The sequence below is a fragment of the Macrobrachium rosenbergii genome, chromosome 59, assembly GCF_040412425.1.
Source record: "Macrobrachium rosenbergii isolate ZJJX-2024 chromosome 59, ASM4041242v1, whole genome shotgun sequence".
Classification (NCBI taxonomy): Eukaryota; Metazoa; Arthropoda; class Malacostraca; order Decapoda; family Palaemonidae; genus Macrobrachium; species Macrobrachium rosenbergii.
Genome location: NC_089799.1, coordinates 12,612,368 through 12,625,874, shown reverse-complemented (window position 1 = coordinate 12,625,874; position 13,507 = coordinate 12,612,368). Strand labels below are relative to the sequence as shown.

The following is a 13,507-nucleotide window of genomic DNA, read 5'->3' as shown; positions in this document are numbered from 1 at the left end:
TTTATTTGTTACCCAAAGGAGCCTCTATAAATCTACATACCAACTTTTAGGAGAAAAAAAATTCACACTACAAGCAAAGCAATAAGACATACATACCAGGGATCCGGTAATGCACATTAACCCATTTTTTTTATTGGCTTTTATACAAAAAATTCCCTCAATTCTGTTAAGAGCGAAAAATGTAGTACCACATTTTCTCAACACAACATATTTTTTCAACATATTTCTTTTCTGAAAGCTAACAGCTTTCAGAGAAAGTTCTTCAAGCATTCAGTAAATTAACAATATATACAACGTTTCCCTGTCTTCAAAAACAACGTTTGAATATACATATATATATACACATACGTCTTCAAAAATATATATATATATATATATATATATATATATATATATATATATATATATATATATTATTTAACCTGTAGTAAATACTACTACAGCTATGAAAAACACATACAATTCGCAGCGAATTCTGAAATGCAGCTTAAGCAAAATTCCTTCTCAGCTACGAGGAAGAAAATGGAAATTTGAAGGAAAATGTAATCACAAATTACCTATATTTAAAAGAGTAATTATTTAATTAATACCCTCTCCTCTTTCTAAAACGCACTCGAGAAACATGGAGTGTGTTTTTTTTCTAAAACGCACTAAAGAAATATAGAGTATTTTTTATTTTTAAGCACTAGAGCAATATGGAATATCTTCTTTTTCAGGAAGTACGCATCTTGTATTGGGCAATTCGCAGTTAACAGAGGAACTGACACCTTCCGCTTTATTTTCTAAAGCTTAAACCTGATATATGTCTTGAGTACGCCAAGTACGCTTTATTATATAGTTTCCACAGTACCAGGTGTCACTTAGCTATCTCTTTACTTGACACTAGGTAAGCGACACTAATCCAGCAGCTACAAGATTTTTGTTTAAGGTACTCTCTCTCTCTCTCTCTCTCTCTCTCTCTCTCTCTCTCTCTCTCTCTCTTGTAACTTTGCTTTAACTTTGTACTCATGTCTGTACTGGACAAGTAAAAGAATTTTTGTTCTTAATATTAATTTAACTTCTACAGAATGCTGCTCTTTAAATAACTACGTCTACCTAGTTGCCTTTTTTCTGTCTGTCCACTGTTTAATATTTTCCTTAACCATTTCACAAATATGCGGATAATCCTTTGTCCAAATCTGAGTCTTCTTCTTAAGAAATACTTTACCAACCTCCAATTTCTTAATAAAAGTTTTTCAAACATTGAAAGACTTGGGCTGAACAATCGAATACCTAAAAACGTAAAAAAATATATATACATACATACATACATATATATACATATACATAACCATATATGTATGTATGTATGTATGTATATATATATATATATATATATATATATATATATATATATATATATATATATATATATATTCAGGTTTATATTCAAAAATCAAAATAGAAATAATATAAAAACAATAAAGAAAAAACAAAGGAATAGTAGTTTAGCAAGAAACACAGCATCATTCAAGTAACCTGATCAGCGTGACGCCGTTAAACGGTTAAAAGGAAAGAATGAAAAACAGGTTTTACAACTATCCTTTAGAGTAAAGAAAACGGACATCCTTCGTATGAAGGGAATGCCTAACAGAAAAGTCAAGGACGCCTGAAGGGATTATCAGAGCCAACTGAAGGCACTCGGGAAAGGCTGTACAAGACTTCGACTATTTTTGGAATAAAACTGCATCAAATCTTTCACGTTCATGTAAATAAGTCGTTAACGTGAATGCGAAAAGTATAGCATAATTTGATTTTAGCATAAATTACGTTAGTGATATACTTTACAAGTTTACTCTTAAATATAATAAAGTTGCAATTTTAAATCTAGGTTACGGTGGCAATTTTAAGTCATTTTTCCAAGTAGTAAGGTTTATAAGTAGCATTATTCTGGGACGGAAAGCAGTACCAGTTGAGAGAGAGAGAGAGAGAGAGAGAGAGAGAGAGAGAGAGAGAGAGAGAGAGAGAGAGATGCTGACATGTCCCTGAAGGTACTAGGTTTTAAGTAAAGAAGCTATGATATATGATAATGTATTCTGGCAACATGGCCTTAAATCCTGGAAAACAGACATATGTAAGAAATACAACCACATACATCTCCCCACCCCCAAAAAAAAAGAAATTACTAATAAAATAAAATCCTATCCAATTCAATTACAAAGTAGAAACATCTTACCCTGTCATCTCCGCGCCCCATCTGTTGTCTTAATAAGAGAAGCCTAGTTGGTGTCCCTTCGTGGTCTTCCTTTGTATCTTGTTCTGTCGAAGCCTCTAAAAGAGAAGAGAAGAGAAGAGAAGAGGAGAAGGGTCATTGCTAAGTAATTCGAAGGAATTTTTGTTTATTTTTTAAATTTTAATATTTCAATGAACATTCATATGGAGCCACATTGAAACGACATTGATTTGCAAAACAAGGCATGAGGGAAAATGGAGAGAAAGCTATAACAAATGGGAAACGGGAATAACAAATGAACAACAATACAGGCAAAGCAATAAAAAGTTCGACCAATTATTTTTTTTTTATTAACTCTTTACTATTTAAAATTACGCGAGCTATCACACGGAGCCATATTAAGACGACATCATTGCAAAGAAAGAGTTGAGAGAAAATAGAGAGACAGAAATAACAAATGAGAAACGGTATAACAAATAAACAACAATACAGCTAACCTAACACAAAAAATAAATATATGCCTAGACAAACAACAATACAAGTAAATAAAAAAAAACGATAGATTGGCACGATGTTACTATAGTTTTTGTATTCATATTTTATAAAAGTTAACATCCATAGCGATTACTACTATATTTCATGCTGTCAAGTTACTTTCCGCTCTGTAAATCTTTTGGAGTCTTGAGACCAGATGAGACATCTGTGTAGGTGTAGACCTTGTGTGTAGAAACAGCTGTGAGGTTACGCTAAGTTTCTTACGCACGGAATTCATCCATGGCACAGTGGTTGGAGTATGAATGTGACAGTGACTGATGTATCGTTTTTTGTTAGAAGCCAGCCTCTCCTAAGGGAGGCCGTGTACGATTGTACTTTGAAATTCAATTCCTTATTTAAATTTATTGCTGTTTTAGTAAGAAGCTTCCCAGGCTAATAATTTTTTTTGTTTTTTAGATATGTGCCCTTTGTAAAAACAGCGCCTGATTCTCGTTCATTGTCATATTCAGGTGAACAGTACAAATATAAAGTAAATTTACTTATTTTCCATTCACAAGTTAAAATCACCCTTTCATTATGGGTACGCTTTCTGTGAAGAACGTCAACTCTGGTTATCAGGTTGAATATTGACAATTAAGTTACTGACTTAAACGTTTCACATATTGAATATTTCCATCCGATAAAAATGTCATTGGAATTATTTGACGACTGGGTTGTCTTTCTATTTCTCACAGCTTTCCTTTTGTTCTCTCACTTTCCCTGTTATATGCTCAATGATACCTAAATTTTAGTTTTTATTAATATTTATTTACTTCAAATGTACTGAACTTCACTTCCAGCTTCTTTGTGCTATTTTCTCCTTCTTTTGCATACAGACAATATTGTACTATTCGACAACTTGCTAGTAATTGCTCGAAAAGAATTCATGTACGTCGTGATTAGTTATAAACAAACTGTAGAAATGAAGACAACCTGAATACTCAATCCAAATACTATTCTCTAGCGGAAAACTGTGTAACCACGCTTCCCTATGAAAAGCAAAACAGATTACCAAACGTTCCCCAACGATACTACCATCGGCGCGTTCATCAACTAAACGCGCAGACATAAATAAGCTACTATTCAGCGCACGAAGGTTGAAATTTGTGCTAATGACTCTCATCAAACGCAGACCCTAATCTGAAAGGCTGTCGACTCCTGATGAGATTTTCCACGAGGTGATTCTGTTATGACGTAGAATCCTTCCATTGGGGGTAAAAGTTTTTAGCGGCAGTCTGCAGGATTGGATTAATTCGTCCCTTTTAGTTTTCTGAAAAAGAAGAACTATCGTGCCAGCTTTGTCTGTTCGTCCGCACTTTTTCTGTCCATCCTCAGATCTTAAAAACCACTGAGGCTAGAGGGCAACAAATTGGTATGTTGATCATCCACCCTCCAAATTGCAGCCCTCTAGCTTCAGTAGTTTTTATTTTATTTAAGGTTAAAGTTAGCCATAATGGTGCGTCTGGCAACGATACAGGACAGGCAACCACCAGGCGGTGGTTAAAGTTTCTTGGGCCGCGTCTCATACAGCGTTATACCGAGACCACCGAAAGACAGATCTATTTTCGGTGGCCTTGATTATACGCTGTACAGAAAACTCGATTGCGCCGAAGAAACTTCGGCGCATTTTTTACATGATTGGTAGTGACGAAAATGCATTTTTTTTTCCAATTTTTCGTGTTATCTGCATCGACGGTTATTTTGTCACTGACCTGTTTCAGCTAAGAATCAAATGTGTCTCTCACTGTACATCCTGGATGGTGAGAGAGAGAGAGACTGGATACTTGGCTGAAACAAGACGTCTATGATGAAATCACCATCGATGAGGATAACTCAAAATTTGACAAAAATGCATAATCGATACTTTGACAAAAAAAGGGACGAATTGTGGATATTTCTTTGCGCTAGATGAAAAATTAATTAATCACAATAATCCTAGAATGATTTAGGATTCATGTATGCATGAGAATATGGGTTGCTTCGTAGGCATTGGGCGCTCTTAACACAACGTACCGTCTCTTCTCGTTGTTTCCAAAGAAAAAAAAAAAACACACAGAGACATGACCTAATCAGGCACCTATTTTCTCTGCTGTCAATTCCTTATAAATCAAGCAAGCAACTATTTGTTCAGGAAATAATTCAAGTGTACGTACAGGTCTCAAGCCATTAGCATAAGGGTAGCTAGGCAAATGTTTTGGAAACTTGCTATTCAAAATATTTTCCTTATTGAAAAGCAATTTAGGGACGAAAATTATACTGCTCATTTGCATTTTGACGATTATGCTATCCTGTTTGTGGTCAGAGGAAGGGTGTAATTCGAGAGAGAGAGAGAGAGAGAGAGAGAGAGAGAGAGAGAGAGAGAGAGAGAGAGAGAGAGAGAGAGAGAGAGAGAGAGAGTTCTGTTTTTTGGAAAATGTGATGTGTAGATGAATCCATATCTGGAATAGTCTTGTTTCATTGGCTGTGCCTAGCCAAAGCTTCCCTGAATGAGATGTATTTGGATGAAGGGAGATTTGAATTGCAGCATAACAGAAAAGAGTGCCAACTTACTGCTGTTACCCTAGAATAATGGAAATCGCATTCACAAATTTAAAGAAAAATTTAAATTTCCCGAAATACTGAACTTTACACCAATGTCAGCTTGAAATAATGAAAATATATTATTACACAAATCAGTGATTAGGCAGACGGTTATAAAGCAGTAGAAACGCGAACCGTTTCTGTATAAAGTTCAACTTCCCCTACAGCCATGGAAACGTCATTTCATAACTTCGACATTTAGATAAGACCAAAGTTTCGTGAGACGAATTTTGTAATGCATTTATGCGTACGTAACCTAATTATGACTGATCAGCAATTTCATTTAATATTCTATTACTTATCTATTAACAATATTGCCAGAGCTAAGAGCAGAGAACTTCAGTATACCGGAAACATTTTTTTGGTTAACTGCGCCTAAAGTAAACTCACTTTAATATTTTAGAATAGACATTCCTCAAAATCTTGCAAGAGGCACCAGGCTGTTCCTTTATCTTTCGTATTTTCTATAAGTTTATCGTTCTGAGAACTGCTCCATTGTTCCCACGTTTTCCATCCGAACGCTCACAGAAAATCCATCCACAAAGACCTGAAAGATCTCAAAGGGCAAAGGGCAAAGGGCAAATAAAACGTCTAGGCCTACTCTTCCAATCTTTCGCAATCGCAGAGCGTTCAGCTTTTTTCTGTTTTTCTTTTTATTTTCTGTCTATCTGGGTTGTTGTATTTTTCAATCTCCAGTTTATCTTTATAGCGATTTCTTCTTTTAATCCTTCCTACTGATTTTGCATCAAGATCGATGAAATGTCAGTTGAATAAAGATCCTTAAGATTTTCAAGTGAAATCCAGTAGTTATTACAAAGCCTCAATATTTCAATGTAGAACCACTGAACATTTCTGCATTGCATCTATCCCTAAATCATAGCAATTCTATTTTATATTGTCTGTGTAAAAGCCATTCCCTATTCTGCTAATCCTACTTTCCTCAGACTATCGCGAAATTTCTCAAACATAACTGGAAATTGTGTAACAATTACATTTTCATTTTAAAACAATTTAATTAACAAAATAACGAGGCGAGAAGAAACTACAAGACAAAGAAACTGACGAAGGAAAGAGACCAGATTCAATAATAATAATAATAATAATAATAATAATAATAATAATAATAATAATAATAATAATAATAATAATAATAATTTCCTTAATGAAGCCTTGAAATGATGGTGTCAAGACAAAGCAAGAAAATCATTTTAAAATCAGAGTTAAGACAGTTACTGAAGAAGTAATATTATACTGTAACGAAGGAAAGAAACCAAATTCAGATTCAAATAATAATAATAATAATAATAATACTAATAATAATAATAATAATAATAATAATAATAATAATAATAATAATAATAATAATAATAATAACTCTTTCATTAAGCTTTGAAAGAATGGTATCAAGACAAAGTAAGGAAATAATTTAAAATCTAATTTAGGAGAGTTACTGAAGAAGTAACATTAAAGCCAAATAATCACAATAATTCTTCTCACTCCACGAAAAAGGGGGTATAATGGTCACAATTACTCACAATCACAATGAGTTATTCCGAGTGTAGGTTACTTATAATGTCTTTTGTGACGGCAAAGACTACACAATAAATCCACTGAGGCTAAATAGAGGTTCCTGTGAGTGAAGAATAGTCCCTCCTTTGTGTAAGGTATAATTCCTTTGCGAACTTTTTTACTCCTTATATTTGTACATTAAAACATTAAGGAATTACTTTCAATTTTTATCATGTCTTTCTAGCTCTTACTCTATATAAGCTGTGGGGTATAAGAATACACACACACACGCACACACACATATATATATATATATATACATACATATATATATATTTTTTTATTTTTATACACATACATATTTATATATATATATATATATATATATATATATATATATATATAATATATATATATATATATATATATATATATATATATATATAATATGCGTAAAAGAGAGAGAGAGAGAGAGAGAGAGAGAGAGAGAGAGAGAGAGAGAGAGGGTGCACAATGAAGTTTATTCCACTAATGCCAGCTTGTATGGCAACAAAATAATAATAATAATAATAATAATAATAATAATAATAATAATAATAATAATAATAATAATAATATCTCGGAAGAAGACCCTCTTTCAAACAAACTTCATTAAACAGAATGACCGTCTGGATGCCATTGAGTTTGTATTGCAATTTCTCAATCTCTCGAATGAGTTTCTTTGTAGCAGTGGGTAAATTATATAACAGCTGTTCAAAGTTCATTTATGCCTCTCAAGTTTCGGTAATTCTCTACATCATCTACTGAAAGGCAAATGAAGCCAGTGGTACAGTTATTAAACTTATGCTATATTGATAATGCTAAAGGGTGTACAAAATTTTAGTCGATTTTGTTATGGTCGAAACCAAAGTGCGGCCCTCTTCCTCTTGGATGGAGGGGAATAATACAATAATACACAATAATAATAATAATAATAATAACTGACATCAGTCTTAAAACTTAACACTTCCTCGTTTAGCACAAAGTCAAAAACGTAAGTAATACAATACACACAACACACAATAATAATAATAATAATAATAATAATAATAATCTGACATTTCAAAATTTATCGTTTAGCACAAAATCAAAACGTAAGTAATAATAATAATAATAATAATAATAATAATAATAATAATAATAATAATAATAATAATAATAATAATAATAATAATAGTCTTAAAATTTATTACTTTCGTTTAGCACAAAGTCTAAAAGAAAATTGAAAGCTCAGCGAAGCTAAAACACACAAAGAAATCTAAAACAGAAAGTCTGCTTCTGCCTCTACACAGACCATGCCAGAACCAGATTTAATTCAATGAGGGAACAGAATAATATACCGCAGGCATCTTGGAGCAAGCTGTTGCTGGAATACAGAGGAATGCCTCAAGATAAAGCCAGGTAACTGTTTAATCTCTTTCGTGTAGAATCTCTGGAGTTACTGCATGCTCATGAATGTTGTACGATTACGACCCGAAGCAAGAACTTGACTTCCAATGGAAAAGTTTTTCACTTTCGTATACTGTATGCACTCTTGTTCTTTACTATTTCGATTATTTTCTTAATACGTTTCCTAGATTGCAAGTCGAAAAGACAGCTACAGCTGTTTTAATATAGTCTCCATTATACAGGAACCTTGTGATTAAAATCAGGAATGCAAGCCAAATCTTTGCTTACATCTGCCCAAAAGGTTATGTTTGATAGCAGAACTAAGCAATAAAAAAAAAAAAAAAAATTACCAAAAGGTGGGCCTCGAGCACGGCAGCAAGTAGATATTATGCGTGTTTTTTTTTTTTTTTTTTGACAACTAGGATTATGCAAAATCGTTTATAGTGGATCTTGACCAATATTTTTACTTAAGATGGTCCCTAAGACTAACAACAAATGGTTAGATTTTGGGAGATAGGAATGTAACGTTTGGGGAGAAGGGACCTAAAGGAGGCGGGGGGGGGGGAGATTTTACTAGCTTGCGTTCTGTAATATACCTGAGATAAAACGGAAGAGTTTCCGCTGTATACTGAAGTCTTCCCGTTTAAATGACTGGTTTTAGTGACAGGCCATTTGAGGTCAAAAAAGCTTATTCATTTACTGGCAAGCCAGACAGCACCAGTCTACTGTGAAGCTGGGAATGTTTACCTTTGTACATCATAAGGGTGCTAATGGCACAAGTAGGCCCAACACCCAATTTCCTTTAGACCAGATATTTCTTAGCAACGTGTCATTTCCCCCGACCCCCCCGCCCCCTCTATATCATAAAATATCCTTTTCTATTACATTGCAGCTCTCAAAAAATGACTAATATTTTACAGATAAGGGGACAAGTTCTTTATTTGATGCCAAGCGTCTCTTTATGCTAAAACAGAAATTTCAGAGAGGAAATAAAAAATCGAATTTTAAAACGATTTAGGTATCTTTGAGCACGAGGATGTTTTTCTTAAAAGAAATAAAATCGAAGTATAAAAACAACCCCTCTCTTCCAGAGATGCATATGAGGATGACAAGCCTTTCCTGAAACGCAGTGACATATCTCATGGTTATCATTCCTATGAATAATTACTTCCAGGGAAGAGGAGAATGAGAGAATATTGGAAATAGGGTGCTGTCATCTTCATGCCATGTCACAAATAAAATACTACTGGAATAATCAGATTTTTTACTGTGAATGAGAGATATTTATCAGTATAAATTTAAAACTTATTCTTTCTAAGGAGAAAAAAAGGACATGTTTTGGTTAAAAAGAAGCACATAACTGATATGATCTTTTTTTTTTTAAGCAAAAATATGTCATTGCCTTTCCTGAAAAAATGTATCACTCCCTTTATAATTTTACGCATGCAAAAAGACACTAGCGAAAATAAACGGTTTTGCATATATTGCATAGTTTTGCATATCTAACAATATTTTCCAGTCACTTCTCTCGCACGAGGTTTATGAAAATTGAGGTAGTTCTCTGCTAGATAAATCAGACAGTCTGTGATAAGGGAATTCAACAAGTCATAGTCCATTCGCCTTACAGTTATGTCCTTATTTTCCATATAATTCAGTTTCTACATTTTCCTTCATTTTCTTAATTCATCCTGGTTGTTTGTTTACCTTCAGGCCAGAACGTATTACTTTATCCGATTTGCAATTTGATTACCTTGTTATTTTCGCGACTTTTCAATGAGAGAGAGAGAGAGGTAGAGAGAGAGAAAGAGAGAGAGAGAGAGAGAGAGAGAGAGTACCTTCAGGTCCAGAACTTACTCAGGGATAAACATATAACTTTCCGATTTGCAATTTGATTACCTTGTTATTTCCTGACTTGGGAAAAAATAAGAGAGAGAGAGAGAGAGAGAGAGAGAGAGAGAGAGAGAGTACCTTCAGGTCAGAACATACTCAGCGACAAACATATAACTGTTTCCGATTTGCAATTTGATTACCTTGTTATTTCCCGACCTGGGAAAATAACAAGAATGAGAGAGAGAGAGAGAGAGAGAGAGAGAGAGAGAGAGAGAGAGAGAGAGAGAGAGAGAGAGAGAGTGGGCGTGGCAAATGTTAAAGAACTACTGAATTATAGATGATTTAAAGTCTCTTAAAAGATGATTTTGACTGAAAACTATTACATGTAACAAAGAAATCTCTTACAATTCGTACGATCCCTCGAAAGTACAAGACAGCAAACTACTTCGTTTATATGAGTCACCTAATTTGAATAACAAAGAAACTACGAGACCGGTAAATTCTTTGTACACTTCAGTCGTCTTAAAATTTTTTCCTATAATAAAAAATCATTGACAAAGGACCTTCAATTTTTCGTTTCTTGGAACAAAAAAGTAAGAAAAATTATGAAAAAATAAGAACGATGAAAAAATCTGAAAGGTGAAAAATAAGAAAAACGAAAAAATAAGATAAAATAAGAAAGATGAAAAATAAGAAAAACGAAAAAATAAGATAAAATAAGAAAGATGAAAAATAAGAAAAACGAAAAAATAAGATAAAAAATAATGAAAATAAGAAAAACGAAAAAATACGATAAAATAATAAGATGAAAAATAAGAAAAACGGAAACTAAGAAAGATAAATAGACGAACAAAAATTAAGAGAAAATTAAAACGCCACTACGGTTAGACGACCAGAGTTTAAAGATGTGTACGGTTGACAGTTTAAAAGACATTTAAAGCAATAACATTCTAACTGCATAGACCAAGTACAAGTAAATCATGCATCATTATATTATATATATATATATATATATATATATATACATATATATATATATATATATATATATATATATATATATATATATATATATATATATATATATATATATATATATATACACACAGATTTATGCTCACCATAACTCAAGGTCACAGTTTTAATATGCAAGTCATATATCCCTTTTAATGTCTTTGTGACTGCGAAATTAGACAATATATCTAAGACGGCCTAAAGATGTCTATTTGGCGAGGGATTTCAAAGAGGTGTCTTTTATTTGCCTGAGAGAATCTCCCTCATTTCCACAGGTATTTATATACATCTTAAATCTGTCTGGTCACATTATTTCAGCATTAGTCCTGTTCTTAATATTAACTTGGTATTGCGATGATGCTAGTAAGTGCTGGGAATTCTTGGTCACAAATTTCATACTATCTTTGAAAGAGAGAGAGAGAGAGAGAGAGAGAGAGAGAGAGAGAGAGAGAGAGAGAGAGAGAGAATTCTTGTCACACGGTTTAAAATTACCAGAGAGAGAGAGAGAAATTCCTGGTCACACGATTCAAACTATCTTTTGTTCTTGGTCACAATGATTTAACCTATCTTTTAAGAGAGAGAGAGAGAGAGAGAGAGAGAGAGAGAGAGAGAGAGAGAGAGAGAGAGAGAGAGAGAGAGAGAGAGCACCTTTGTCTACATGATTTAACTACCCAGAGAGAGAGAGAGAAATTCCTGGTCACACGATTCAAAATTCCTGGTTAGAAGAGAGAAGACTAGAGAGAGAGAGAGAGAGAGAGAGAGAGAGAGAGAGAGAGAGAGAGAGAGGTGAGAGAGAATTCTTAGTCACACGATTTAAAACTATCTTTAAGGAGAGAGAGAGAGAGAGAGAGAGAGAGAGAGAGAGAGAGAGAGAGAGAGAGAAAGAGAGACAAGAGGGCAAAAGGTGGAAAATCGGCAAATCTGAAGCTGGCAACCATTTGGCCGAAACCAGAGAGAGAGAGAGAGAGAGAGAGAGAGAGAGAGAGAGAGAGAGAGAGAGAGAAAGGGGCTTGAATCTGTTTATTCTGTAGTAATTAAAACTGGACGTGAATGATTCCAAAGAGCTGAGTTGGGGTAAAACTCGTCATCAAAGATCTCCAGGTCGCGTCTCAGCTAAATTGGAAAGAGACGTTGAAAAACGCTCGTATTTTCTTAATTTAAGGGAGGCACCAACATCTTAATTAATCCCTGTTTGATTTACTGTCTGGTATAGTCGCTGACTTTTCAAGACTGGGGATTTCATTCCTCCATGAGATACTCGCTCAAAGCGTATTTCCATTACAGTAAGCTTATGTAAGTCTTATACAAATAACCTGTTTTCTAAGGTAGCAATTCCAGCATGAATTGTATGAAAGGTAATTAATAAGAATTGTTGTTTGTGGTTGATGGGTGATATCGCATTTTGATATACGCGGAGATCACGAATTCGCGAGTCAAGCGGTTTGATATATTTTAAAAGCACGTTTTTTGTCACCAAAGATATGACATTCAATAAGCAACTACAATGGGCAATGCCATAACAGCAACGTTTTGAAAGTCATGAAATGTGACAAAAATTTATTGTTAGAGAATTATTGATGGCTAATGGGTAATATCGCATTTTTAAATGGGTGGAGATCACGAATACGAGAGTCAAACGGTTTGATATATTTAAAAGGCAGGTTTGTCGTTACCAAAAATATACCAATAATTAATCCACTAACGCTTCCTTTCAGGACAGAGCTCTCTTTAGACATATTCCAGTCTCGATAACTTTAACACACAATATGGAAATTGACATTTTAACACCATATTAACTGTCCTTTGATAATTATTCAATGCAAAAATATTCCAAACAAAAATAACCTTAATAAGAATTCAATGAGAATGCAATGTCAGGAACTTATTTTCCAGACAGGAATCTTCAAAAACACTCACTTAAGCTTGCAATGACCATTTCCAGGGGGAAGCCACTGGAACATATTGTGGAAAAAATTAAGCTGTCAATTCCAGAGACCATCTCCCGGACGAGAGTATCATTAGAGGATATGGAAAATCGATTAGGCTAGTTGAATCGTGTTTACTTAAACTTTGTATATGTATGTATGTATGTATGTATGTATGTATGTATGTATGTATGTATGTATGTATGTATGTATGTATGTATGTGTGCTATAAAAGATGATAATTAAAATTCTTTAAAAACTAAATGACAAATGGCAAATTGCTGCACGAGAGATTTTTAATACTATGTAATTATTAATGCTACTACTAATTAAGATGCAACCAAGGTTGAAGAAAAAATAGAAAATAAAACGAATGAAGGAAAACATAAGAAAAGAAAATATATAACCAAATACTTCAATCGCGTGATATCAATCTATCACAAAAATTTTAAAAGATATTTTGAACTCAAATATC

The 13,507-nt window shown here is 33.5% G+C and overlaps 1 protein-coding gene and 1 long non-coding RNA gene across 5 annotated transcripts in view; one reads left to right on the top strand and one right to left on the bottom strand.

Annotated features, from left to right (window-relative positions):
- Positions 1-13,507, top strand: part of LOC136837774 (glycine receptor subunit alpha-3-like) — a 154,471-nt gene that overhangs the window by 27,623 nt on the left and 113,341 nt on the right. The gene's annotated exons all lie outside the window — the stretch shown is intronic.
- LOC136837775 (uncharacterized) overlaps positions 1-13,507 on the bottom strand; it is a 117,024-nt gene that overhangs the window by 35,574 nt on the left and 67,943 nt on the right. Inside the window, exon 3 of the long non-coding RNA XR_010852763.1 lies at positions 2,216-2,310. This is a non-coding gene — a long non-coding RNA (uncharacterized lncRNA). The remainder of the gene's footprint in view (positions 1-2,215; positions 2,311-13,507) is intronic.